The 14,106-nt window shown below is 36.5% G+C and overlaps 1 protein-coding gene and 2 long non-coding RNA genes across 3 annotated transcripts in view; 2 read left to right on the top strand and 1 right to left on the bottom strand.

Moving 5' to 3' along the window:
- LOC307169899 overlaps positions 1-11,943 on the top strand; it is a 92,178-nt gene extending 80,235 nt beyond the window's left edge. The window contains exon 4 of the long non-coding RNA XR_013823232.1: positions 11,885-11,943. This is a non-coding gene — a long non-coding RNA (uncharacterized lncRNA). The remainder of the gene's footprint in view (positions 1-11,884) is intronic.
- LOC307169827 (cell adhesion molecule CEACAM1-like) overlaps positions 1-14,106 on the bottom strand; it is a 444,926-nt gene that overhangs the window by 154,638 nt on the left and 276,182 nt on the right. The window lies entirely within an intron of this gene.
- The window catches only part of LOC307169900, a 351,093-nt gene that overhangs the window by 154,654 nt on the left and 182,333 nt on the right, over positions 1-14,106 (top strand). The gene's annotated exons all lie outside the window — the stretch shown is intronic.

Below are 14,106 nucleotides of genomic sequence, written 5' to 3'. Positions count from 1 at the left end.
AACCTGGTCCTTCAGAGGTCTTTTAATTATCATGGGTGTGCTTGATGGTTCCTCAAGTTCATGTGTCAGTGTTGATTCAAGTTCTTTTGCCATGTTTTGGGTTATATTATCTAGGTTTGGTAGATGCTCTGCTAACACATGTTTATTTTCCAAAGAATTTGATTTTTCTACTTCTTTTGCCACTGCCTCTGATTTACCTGGTTCTAAATTACCTAAGAATTTTTGAAGAGCCTTTTGTTCCCATCTGTAGCGAGTGTGTTTCTTGAGCAGTTCAAAGTCCTGAGTATCCAAATACTCAAGCTGTTTTGTATTAGTCACCTGTAACTCATCTTTGAAAACTTTTGTCCAGAATGTGCCGTCCATACCAACAGCCTCAAGTTCTGCTTCTAGACCTTTACAGGGTTTCAGATCAGATCTCACCACTCCCTAGGGGAAAAAATAATAATAATTGAAAAATAATATATAGTGTATACATTTTAAACAGGTATGCTGCGTGCGCATTATGTCAAAAAAATCCCCCTGGTGCAGATGCATTGGATGGGTTTCGCATTCGCTCTATACAGAGTGTTAGCTGCTAATTTGCTTTTTCTCATGACACATAGCAACACAGCAAAGGAATTACTAATAAGTTTGAACTTGTATTGATAGTCATCATTTACCTGGTGCCTTTACAAGCACCAGTAAAAACTGTTGAGTTGTGTTTCAGTTGAGTCAGACGTGATGCACGAAAGGGACAAAATATGCTTTATTTTTGTAATTCCTATTCTATTAAAAACAAACTTAATGGGAGAATGTGCACACCTGTAAGTAAACTGGGGGGGGGGGGGGGGGGGTAGATATTCATAAAGTACTCTTTACTTGGAACAAACTCCACCCACATGAAACAGCCTACCCAACTAGAATCCCACTACTTAAAATGCTGTTTCACCTCAAAAGGGGATTTAGATTACATTAAAGCTGAAAAAGAATAATCTTGCAAGTGCCTAACAGAAAGTACAAGCTTTATATTTTCCCTTTTAAACCCTCAGTTTATCATCCATTGTAAGTAAATTGGTAATCATTTACTTAGCACAGATGATTTCAACAGAGCTTAAAATGTATTCATACCAGATAAGTATTTTAAGTCATGATGACCTGGTAAATGTTTAAGGTACAACGGGGCAGAGGGCACACCAGGGAAAAGGAATATTTTATTTTATTTTCTTCTAAACCACTAGATGGCACAGCAATTTACCAAAGCACTAAACATCCGCATTTGATAATGCACATATGCTTTGCCCTAATTCAAAGACTGCATGCTTCTAGGGACTTCAAAGACCATGTCTTCGAAGGCCACTGTGACAATGTGCTGTAGTCATCTATTTGACTAAACACCACCTAAAATGAGTTTCCACAAGATTTAAAAATCTGGACTTTTTTCAGAGACAGGAAAATAAATACTCTAATGACTACTACTGTGTGAAGAATTTTCCAAACTTAATGGAACATGAAGTTTTAATCCAACCCAAGCCGATCTGAGAAAGCAGCAGCTATTAAACATATTATTATCAGTGCTCATCAAAACTAGGGACTGTGATGCTAAAGTATGTGCGACCTCACCTGATTATTACCCTTTATTTATTTGCATTAAATATTTTAATTGACATTTTTATTGTCAAACATTTTACCGAATATAATTTACATGTTTATGCCCAAAATGGGCATGTGTACGTTTCTGTTCAAGATTATTTAAATAGTAAGTTCACTTACTTTGGTCCAGACCAAATCCAATGTTGATCTTTTATTTATTTATTTATTTATTTATTTATTTATTTATTTATTTATTTATTTATTGTGGTTTGCTTTCACACCTTTTTGCAAGTGAACCAAAATTAGTAAAAAAAAAAACAACAACAAAAAAAACACCTTGTGCTAAGGTCATCCATTCATTGGACAGAAATTCTCAAACAGGGAAAAGCAGGAAGTGCAAAAACAGGACTTTATGGAACAATTTATGGAGATTTTACTGATTTGGTGTTATCAACTAACGCAATATGAAGAATCTTATGAGCATCATATGATACAATGTCATCTATAGGCTACGATGTTGTAATTAGGATTTTGCATGTTCTTAACTGATGTGAACAGTGAGTAATACAATGCAAATTACAACCAGAGATGAATGCAAATTACCTCAGGATCCATTTCCGTCAAGTTGAAGTTATTGGCTTCATCACTATCATCCATTATCTTCCAGTTCCTACAAAACACCAAGCAAAAATGTCAACTTATATATACAAAAGACTTTAAACTAGTTCGGAAATACCTATAAATCACCTTAAAGGCAAAGTTCACCCAAAAATGAAATTTAGATTTTTCTTAAGTAGAACAGTAAATAAGTTTTTAGCAGAAACTGTGGTCCTTGCCATTCAATGCAAATAAATAACAGTAGCAGTCACTTTAAGAGTAAAAAAACATACAGGAAAAAAAAAAACTGTAGTTATTATAAGTGAACAATATTAACAACATTATTACCTGTAAACCACACCCTCGGCAAACAGTCATGAACGCGTTCACGACAGTCTGGAACACACAACATGCTTCCTGTCAATCTTTAATTGTTATGTAGCAATGTTTTTTTCTTAATGCACAAATACTCACTGGCTTATCGATACACAGATTTGAACTGTGTTGTCAAGGCATTTTTCCTCAAGAAGCATGTTGGGGCAAAGCAAACCTTCATCTCAAAAGAAACACACAGATTTTTCTGTCATTTGCGGTGGGTGTGTATATATGCTGCTTCTCCTATCATGTGATTTATAGGACAATCCCTCCTTGCAGTTCTTGATGACTCAGTCCCCACCCCCATTATTTGTATTATTAACCCTTTATCTTGTGTCTTTTAATTTTATTTATCCTCTTCATATGTATGTACATAGTTATCCTTAAAGGGATACTCCACTTTTTTGGAAATAGGCGCATTTTACAACTCCCCCAGAGTTAAACAGTTGAGTTTGTAAAACTCAACTGTTTGGCTAGGAACTATACTCTCATTCCTGCGTAATAATCAAGAAACTTTGCTGCCGTACCATGAGCCCAGCAAGCGTAATGATATGAGTATCCCTTTAATGCTTCCTTTGGTTATCTGATTTTACATGTGAATATTTTGATGAAGCCTCTGTTCTCCTGAAGGTGTTTGTGTATTTTCATCTGTTTTTTGAATAAATAAATAATAAAAAAAGAAGAGCAAAAGACCACTTTTTGTGAAAATGTCTCAAATATGCTCTCATTGTGCATGTATTAACTCATGTAAGGTAAGACATTTTTGGGTTAATCTCTCTTCAGATCAATGCAATGAAAACGAATGTGACATCTTTTAGTTTATATCTGAAAGAAAGCCTTGTAATATCTGTTACAGATCAGCCAGGCTCTACCACCAGCCAATCACAGCGCACTCCCTCACCTGAGTACTAATCACTAACACCTGCACCTCATCATCACAATCATCACCACCACTATAAACACACACTCCTCACCTATGCTCACCGTCTGATCTTGTTCATTCGAAGTGGACTCTTTACCCAGCATCCAAACCTGATCTTGCTCCCTGATGATTCTCCGGTCTTCATTCCGGTCTCCTATCTCCAACTTCTCGTTTCCAGTTCTCCATCTCCAGTGTCTTCTGTATTCCACGTTCCAGCGATCATCTCTCCCACCTCCTGTCGTAAGAAGCACCATTCCAATCATCGCCTACACTCCGCTCTCCATATTATCATTGCTAATTGCTCAGTGTTGTCAATAAAGCTTAACTAACATCAATAACCATCTCTTGAGTCTGCTTCCGTAACAATATCTGTATTACTCTACCATTAAGACATTTGTTTATGTTTCCTTTCTGATCAACGATAAAAATAAAATTTTAACATGACCGTGATTTGTGTATTTTTGTTTGGCTCGTGATGTTCATTTCTTCTTCATGTGACTCTGGTGTTGCTATGGAGTGTCAGTGATGGAAGGAGATTCAGTCACAAAATATATGGAAATAAGCTAACAAACAAACCAAGAGGAAAAAATTTAGTATTTTTAAAAGTGAGATCTGTACAGATGTTCAGTGTAATGAAGGTACTGAGAGATTCAGAGACAGACTGAAGCTGGATCATCAGACTGGATCTCTGATCATCACAAATACCACAGACTGGGCGTTATGATGCATGGATCTCCAGCAGAAACTGTGGCGGTGGAGAATCCTACTCAGTAACACTTATTCATTAATGAATAATTACACAGGAACAATAGAGTAATACATTATTAACATTCTAGTAACTATTAACTAACAAGAAACTCTGAATAACAAATTAGTAAGTAATAGCGCTCAGATGAATGTAGTAGTTCACTATTAATCATACCAGAGAACTGGTATCTACAGGTTCATAATTAACATGAATAATGCATAATTTATAATAAAAGGTAATGGTAACCCACTAGTACTGACTCAAGTATTACTACATCATTCTAAAGGAACTACTAATTATTTGGATCAGTATTCTAAAGTGAAAAACATGATAACTACCTAATATTGACTGAAGTCATTGTAAGCTTTTGAGATTTTTGTAAGATTTTGAATAGCAATTCCTTCCAGTGGATTTGGTAACACTTTAGTCTTTACTAGTGTGTTCCCATGATCTTCACTTTAGAATACTGATCCAAATAATTAGTAGTTCCTTTAGAAAGATGTAGTAACAATTGAGTCATTACTATCCAAAACCTTACAAAAGCCTTAAAAGCTTACAATGACTTCAGTCAATATTAGGTAGTTATCATGATCTTCACTTTAGTATACTGATCCAAATTATTAGTAGTTCCTTTAGAAGGATGTAGTAAAACTTGATTAATTACTAATGAGTTACCATTACCTTATTATATATTATGCATTATTAATATTAATTATGAACCTGTATATAGTAGTTCTTAGTAGTCTTCAGTGAGGTATGAAAAAGTTACTGATTAGCTAATAATGAACTACCACATTCGACTGAGCACTATTACTTACTAATTCGTTAATCAGAGTTTCTTGTTAGTTAATCGTAGTTACTACAATGTTAATAGTGCGTTACTCATTTGTTCCTGTGTAGTTATTCATTAATGAAGGAACAGTATTCTAAAGTGTTACCTCCTACTCTGTTGTTGTTCATGGTAAGTCATTGTTTAAATCAAGTCATCCACATACATTTGACATTAATATATTATCTGGGGAGGGACATTCAATTTTAATTTATTTTAAGAATTTTTTTTTTTTATTATTAGCAAGCAATAGAACATCAGTTATTATAATAAACATAATTTTGTTTGTTATATTTGTAAGAACAACTAAGATAATACTGTTGTCAGTACTAGCATCAGCATTTGCTCATTGATCGTGAAGAAAAACACAGCATACACACATCATGTATTCGCCCACATCCTGAACACAAGCTCCATACTTTAGCGCGATTAGCAGCTAAACAAAAACAACAGACTGAGCTGAACATTAAACACACACACACACACACACACACCTTTTCCTTTACTAATAAACACATGAAATACAAGTTCAGCTGGAACATCTATCACTGATGCCGTGAACAATGACCACATTACTTGCACAAACACTATAGATCTTCTGTGAACTGCTTTGTGTGAAATCAGGAAGTCACATGCATCAAGAACAAATAAATGTGTCACAGCCACAGGTCTGTTCTGAGAGGGTTACAGACAGCAGGGCAAAACGAATAAAAGACAACTAACCAATTGTGCAAAATATAGGACAATAAATAGACTCATAAATAGACAATAAACTTAAAAGGTAAGGATTCTTCATTCTTTTTGTTGATTACAAAAGCCTGTCCAATCAAATTTTAAGGCAGAGCTTCCCAAAAAGCCACAATCTAGGCTAAATCAAGCAAATATTCCCAGTTCTCAAATATATATATATTTTTAATTTGAAATATTTGTAAAATAACTGTTTTAATAATAGCAAGGTTAGACCCATTTTTGTATTTTACTGTATTCAGTGAATTATTTCTATTGATTTCAGTCAGTCAGTCAGCTAGCAATTATCCGTCTATGGGAAAACGTGCTGATGATGCTCATTAAAAGAAGAGTGGATCAGCCGCATTGCAACAACAATCAGTTATGATTCATGTGTTTTCCAAATACCATGAGTTCTCTAGAACACCTTTGTTTTTCATTTCATTCATTCATGAAATAATTAACTTGGCTAGAGGTAATAAAATGCTCGGCCCAGTGGTTATTACACATATAACGTGTAATAATATAAACCTGTGCAGTTCATGCTAAAATTACTACATGTCAATATTTGATTTGATTTGATTCAAATTCCGTAATCTTCAGAAGATAAACAATTTTGCTATGTGACTTCATTATTTGATGTCCAGTGTAAAATTTGGTTCCTAAAGCAAAACCACAGAGAACCGCAGATAAAGATGAAGTATTTTAATATATCTAGTGTATATACAGTGAGGAAAATAAGTATTTGAACACCCTGCTATTTTGCAAGTTCTCCCACACTGGTCATGTGTGATGCGTGTAGGGTGACCACCCGTCCCGCGTAGCGCGTGCGCGCACAGCGTTTGAAGCCCAATTCATGCGTCCCGCAAATTGAGACCGTGTCACGCATAATCTATGCTTGCTCAAAAAAAAGTTGGTCGCTCTATATCCTCGAGCCCCAAGCAGACAAACGAACATTACTTGACATTTCAGCACGCTATTGTTGCCACACCCACCCCTCAGTTGAACTGCTGACTAGGTTGTTGTCAACTTTTTCGTTGTTGTCATGACAGCGCACGCACGCGCATACCAGACACACTGGGAAGGAAGGAACTTTTAGATGCGCACTTTCCAATTCGAAAAATTCGAGAAAGAGACTGAGAGGCACCGTCATCATCAATTAAAAAGAGAAGGTGTGGGTACAAGAAAGACTGGGAAAATGAATATTTGTGGCTGAGAGGTGTTGAGGGGGATGCCGAGAGGGCTTTTTGTGACCTTTGCAAAACGTCCTTCTCAATCGGACATGGAGGGGAATACGATGTCAATCGTATTTTTTTTAAATATTTTTTTTTTTTACTGTTCCTGTGGTGTTGAGCAACTACAATTCCTGTTAATCCTATAATTTTATATTATAATTTATTTAAAGTGAATAAATTGTAATGAAAAATAAATAAAATTAAATAGTAAATCTTAAGTGGAAGTACATCTGTCAATTCATTGAATGTTCAAAATATTATGAATCTTTATTTAGAAAAAAAATACACATTGGTTGGCCTATTCATGAGCATACATCAGCAATTACTCATGTTTAGGGGAATAGGGCATTATTACCAAGCGGCAACCTCCCCGTCTCTCTCTTGAAACCAACACGGAAGTGAGTTAAACTGCAATTCATTAACTGGCCGCTTGGCCTGGCTGCAGGAGTGAGTCAAATCTGTATCTCCCTCATGTTAAAATTACCAACTTTACAGCAGAAAAAAACATGTTTACAGCCTGGATCTCTATGTGGCTTTGGTCTATACAGCTAATTTTGCCCTTCATAACAACTGTGAGGGGGGTGAATTATTTTATAACTCGTCCGTTTAGTTGATTAATATTTAAATTTAAGGGTGTGGCCAGTGGCCACTTGAGTGACAGATGGATTGCCGCTGTCAGTGCTAGCCGTTTGTCTGCTGTTACTAGTCGTCACACTTCACCTCAGCAAATGTTGCTGCTGAACTTGCCATCTCTGCAGTGTTTGTGCTTTTTTCCGGGATTATTTCATACAATTTAATACTTGGGTACAAAGCCCACGTCTTTGGATTCCGTCGTTATCGTTCGAGAGAACAACCAGCGCTGTATTTCAGTTGTTTTCCTCTGTGAACATGCACTAATGGATGTCTGACAATTTCGTTGCTTTTTGGGGTTTTCAAATTTAAAACGTCAATAAATGCTCGTTCGTTCTGCTCTCACCGAACAGATGGATTATAATATGCTTATGTACCGTCAGATGAAATCATGCAGGCGTCGGCGCTTTCTCCGTCCGTGCAATAAATGCACATGAATGAGCGCGGATTTTCTAGCGCATTTACTTGCACTTCAAAGGTAATCTATGGTTTAACCCATTTGAGAGACGGCCAAAATCAGAATTTAAAATGGACTGAATAAAGCTCTCTACGAACTTAAGCGATGCCGCGCTGACGGACCATGAAAGAGTGACGGACATGTAACGTTATGCACATAAATCACTGTCACACACAAACACTCTCGGAAGTAATACACAGTCTAACTTGTAGCCACGTCTTTTAACTATTATAATATTTCGAAGGGCAAAAATAGGAATGTTTAATTGGTTTTACATTATCAGCTAACTCGATCACGTCGAGCTAGGTGATTTCAGATAGCCAGGCCAGGCTCCTCAGCTCCACTCACGCCCCGCCTGTTTGCCTATTTTCTGTTATCCGGGAGTGACGCAAGGCCAAGATGGCGACGGACGGCTACGCCCACTTTAGGCTTCAAAAATGCTCTTCAGAAACCTACGGGTGACGTCACGGACACTACGTCCATATTTTTTTACAGTCTATGATTATTACCATGTAAGGTGGTATGTGCTAGAAATGGGTAAACCACTATCAGTGAGTCTGCCCGTGGGGTGGGGGCACCGCCGCGCCAGACAGTGTCCCACATTGTCCCTCAGAAACATACCCCTTGTCCCCCCTTGGGCTTATTAGCAGGTGGTCACCCTAGATGCGTGTGACGTACAACACAGAAGCGCTACGCAGTTACACTAGGTGAAAAAACTAGAGGTCCAGAGAGAAGGAAATGAATAGTGGAATAAAGTTGTTACTTTTTGTTTGTTTTTGCGCACAAAAAGTATTCTCGTCGCTTGATATACTTAAGATTAAGCCACTGGAGTCACTTGGACTATATTAACGACCTCTTTAATAACTTTTCTGGACCAGCCAGTTTCATTCCCTGAGAAGCCTATGGAGGAGTGATCCAGCTCTCAGATTTCATCAAAAATATCTTAATTTGTGTTCCGAAGATGAACGAAGGTCTTACGCGGTTGGAACAACATGAGGGTGAGTAATTACTGACAGAATTTTCATTTTTGGGTGAACTAACCCTTTAAAGCCTCAAAATTCCAACTGTGTATTTACATCTCCCTTTTCTCTTTCTCTGTCTTTACACCTGTAGTCTACAGAAATGTGGTTTGACCTGATGTGGGTGGACAAATACAGGTTCTGCATGAAAACGTGGCATTACTGTAAGTTAGTAGCCTATGGTTTCAAACAGGAAACTTCAGAGCTCCACGTATTGATTTTCCTAGAAACACCACACTTTCTTTGCAGTCACGTGACTGCTTCACTTTGCATGTAATGTTTGACAGGGTTATGGAAAACACACACACACACACACACACACACACACACACACACACACACACAGGCTATATTATGGCTGCTTTATATCAGATAGAATATCTGTTTTAGACACTCCTGATGCTTTGAAAGTTTTCCCGAAACTTTCAGTGCTTTAAAAGGCTTTGTTTCTCCATTCCTAATCGGAAGTGTGTGGTTGTTGTCGTTTTGTGTCTGTCAATAAAATGTGGTTGAAGGGCATTTTTCCCCATTACTGTTTAGATGAAACTAGTTTGACTTCTGTTTTACACAAAACAGTTTTATAAAGTAGGCCTATACTGAATATCAATGCTGTTTGACTGAATGACTGAACATAACATTATTTTTTTTAAGGAAATGCATCAGAGCACTGTGAACTCAACAGGAATGTGTTAATGTGTTAATAACATTAAACTTGTGAGCCGCACCTGTTGTTTGTCGGAACGACTACAATCAAACTGCCAGAGTCACGTGATTTCAGTGAACGAGGCTTCGTTATGGCAGAACTTTGAATGGTTGCCGCTAGGGGACGATGATCTCTGTGAACCCATAAGTGTCTCTATATAATTTTTGTACATTTGTTGGCATTTGATAACACATTTTTATAATAAAAATGAAGAGTTGTAGTTCATGGTCTCTTGTTCTGATTAACCAAGCTCTCCATAAAATAAGCAAAACATGGTATTAAATGATTAGTTCATATGCTTTAATATATTACACATTCAATAAAACGTTTAAAATGGGTTTGTAGAACCTTCTACAGTAGAAGGTGTTTTTATGCATGTTTGGACGACTGAGTTTTTGTTGTATTTACACTGTTACACCAGCAGGGGTCGCCAGCGTGTGGAGAATGAAGATTCGAACGCGTTTCGAAACAGTGAATCATTTTTAGATTCAGTTTCAAAAAGCTCCTTAGTTTCTCCCAACACTAGTCTATAATGAACTAATAAGACATCTACTTGAAAAAATGCGCTGCCTCCTGATGCATGTTTATAATAATAACTAACTCAGACAGACTTCTTTAGTTTATAGTGTATATATATATATATATATATATATATATATATATATATATCATAAAGATTGTAGGTCTGGATAATATGTCTGGATTTATAATGTAACATGAAAATAAACAGCAGAAGAACATCGATTCTCACTTTCACTCATCAGACAAGTGTATGTACAACACACAACCTGATATCTATACACATCTCCTCACACACATTTTCCACCATATGACTAAAAAAATATATAATATTCAGCCCAGAATGCAAACAATATCTTAAAAAAAAACATTAAGTGTTAGGAAAACAATATTACAATATTTGCCTTTACTTCTAACTGATTTGTGGTAAAATTACTTTTAATTTTATTTTAATTTAATTTGGTGTTTTAAGCCCCCAACGGCTCCTTAGAGGCAGCTAACCCTACCCTCAACCTTAAACCTACCCATCCCCACGCTGCCTGGAAGGCGCCGTTGGGGGCATAAAACACCAAACACCATAAAAATATCACGAGACATGGTGACATGAGGTTATTTACATATTAATTAGCACCAGATGAAAGACAAATCCAAAAATAGGAACAAGATAACGAGATATCTGCCAAAAGAAAGAACCAATGAAGTTACATATGAAGTAGGCTACATAAAGTATTTAAGTGAAGTGATATTATTCTACAAGACAAACACAAAATACAATATTTAAAAAAGAAAAACTGAAAGAAGACATGTAATGGAAAATTTTGATTTTCATTGATTTACAGTGTTGATTTTCATCATTTTCATTATTAAAACATTGAAATGATCTTTGCTGGACTGTACGTAGTCTGTCAACATATGACTATGTGTGTGTGTTTTTAAACACTGGGAAACAGGTGAGACATCAGGAGGAGGCAGATTGAAAAGGGGCTCTGACCCCTAGGGTCAGTGGCCGCCCAATTTAGAACTTGTGAGTTTGTAAGAATAAACTCAGCAGGATTAGATGACTAGCAGAGAAACCTTCCCTTGTTTAGATAAGGGCCTGTAAGCAGGAGACCTTGAAAGCAGTATAAAGACTCCTCTGCCCTCCCTCTCGTGGTCGCACTTGTTTCACAGACTGTACTTTGACTTCTGTGTGGCAGCTGGGCCTTCTTGCAAGAATAAATACTTTTAAAAGACAATTTGACTCAGAAATGTCTCTTACGCAGTGATTGATTGTTTAATGAATATTTTTGCCACAACCGACACAAGATGGAAAAACAGACAAATAACGTCGTCTCCTCACACGCCAACAAATAAAATGAAAAAACTATTAGCACCTCATAAAATGTTACAGATGTTTTGTTCAACATTGTAACAGTCCTGCTGACAAACATCACATCTAGTATTTATCAGGTTTAACGCCATAGTAAAAACTTGTAATGCAGTCTGTATCATATATGGGCTCAGTTACAAGCATTGCATACAATAAATGCTCCCTTTTCTAAGCTTATTAATGCAGGTTTTGTCTCCAGAGCCGCTGCTGGACATGCTCTATTAATGCTATTCAGAGATGGTCAACCACTGTTTTCTGATCAAGGTGCATAACCCAGGGTTAGAGTTAGTGGTTAAAATAGAAACATTAACAATATAAGGATACAAGACATTTCCAGTTACAACAATAATTCCAGTAAAAACACTTACAGTATCAAAAATGCAGACTGTTAAGAGCACTTGTGGTGATACAATCAATGTATTTTCTTACTTTCAATTTTTGTCGTGTTTTCCACAACTAATATCTAAAAGTTGTGTAAGGGTCATGGTCTGTTCGAGCAGGTTTCCTTTGTTCTAGTTTTCCCGCTTGTTTGATTACAGTGTTTGTTGCCTTGGTTACTGGTTTGAGTCACACCTGTTTCTCTGATTATCTCCCTGTGTCCTTATATGGAGTGTTTATTTACACTAAGTGCAAACAGCCCGTCTTACTGGCGGAGAGTATTTACACTAACTCCGCCCACCACTGTCTGGTTGGGCCAGAGAAAAGCCCAAAAACCTCTGTAACCTGTCAGCAGCAGTGGCGTAGTAAGACACGTTGTGAATACTTTTTGATGCGATCAACCTGAGTTTGAATCCGCCTTTAGCTGCCTTTTTACGTCTACTTCCTTTTCCGATCACATATCAGATTGGAAAGGTGTTTGTTTTCAATAAAAATTAAGAAAATATCTGTAAAAAAGTTTAATTCCTCCCAGTTATTTTATAATAAAGTGTTTATCGGGTAGGTGTACAGAGGGCTTTATTGTCCCAATAAGGCGGCATTTATTTAATAAATATAATAATTTACACTCAGTATGTTATTATTGCATACTGTTTTATAATGTACAACAATACAGAGGAGCAAACAGTATCTAACTCCTAAAAAAATCCAAATTAAGTGTGTTTATGCTTAAAATAAGGGGAAATATCTGTCAAATCTGTTAAAAATAAACTTGTTTTCTTCTTGAATTAAGGTTATTTTTCTGACCCTACTGGGAGACTCACTTAATTTGTATGATTTTTTATTCTTTCACAAAACAAGACCTTTATCTAAAGTTATTTTGCTTCTTAAGTAAATGTATCTTGATTTAATGGAAAACAAGACAAACATAATATATATACTTTTTTTTTATCTTGTGAGTTATTTGTGGAAATGCAGTTAGTTCTAAAGTATCTGTGTGGATTTAAACAGACAGGAAATAATAATTCACATGCCAAATCACTGTTTCAGTCTGGATCACTGTAGCTGCTTTAAACCTCTATAGGCTATATTTAAAAACATCAAGCACTCGCTGATCTTTTAACACGTTAGTTATTCTATCGCTCATATGCTACATAATGCTAAGGGACATATTTACTAAACAGGGCAAATTAGCGCAAGAGTGCAATTCCAAAGATGCGCCGATGGGAGTGTAAAGGTCTGCGCGTGATCTACTGACAACACACAAATTAAAGAACACAGACCCAGTCAGATCATTTCCATAAAGACCGACACAATCTATCAGTTAGGTTCTGGTTTAAGGCGTGCTTTTTTGGGAGGTTAATAATGGCGCACACACCAGTACATTGACGAGTGCAAACCTTAGTAAATCACCTTGAGTGATTCATTTAAATATTGGCCCTAAATGTGTTAATTTATCATTTAAAATTTAAATCATTCAAATTTTGACTGGTGTTGGTACAGAGTATTGAAATCTAGGAATCGTAACAATTACTCTGTGAGCGATGAGTGTTTCACCTGATCCTCTTCTCTCCATCATTTCCTAATTCTCTTCAGTGTGTATTTCCATGAAAGGATCAAATTGAGTCTGACTCTGATTTAAGAACGTGTCCTCCTCCTCAAAGGACTGTCATTCGGATCACATGGTGAGTCATCATCATCACCCTCCTATAAGAAAACACAGATTCAGAGAAGGTTAAAGTGATGAGAAGGATTGATGTTTCACTTACACAAACATAAAAACACTACAGACTTGGAATTGTGTTTTTTTTCTGTTGTTCATACAGAGGATTACAGTTCCTAAATATTTATCACCGTCTTAAACTGCATTACATCTTTTTTACCACAGTAATAGAAACTTGAAGTATAGCGAGTTCAAAATCACATCTAAATTGCTTAAACTGTTGCATTGGTGTTTTCTAATAAGACGCTTGCTATCTCGCTTTGACTGCCTCACCGGTGAATATCTGCTTCTGTAGTGTTAAATAGAAAGG

Source organism: Squalius cephalus, assembly GCF_949319135.1.
Source record: "Squalius cephalus genome assembly, chromosome: 13".
Taxonomy (NCBI): Eukaryota; Metazoa; Chordata; class Actinopteri; order Cypriniformes; family Leuciscidae; genus Squalius; species Squalius cephalus.
This window is presented reverse-complemented; position numbering and strand designations above follow the sequence as displayed.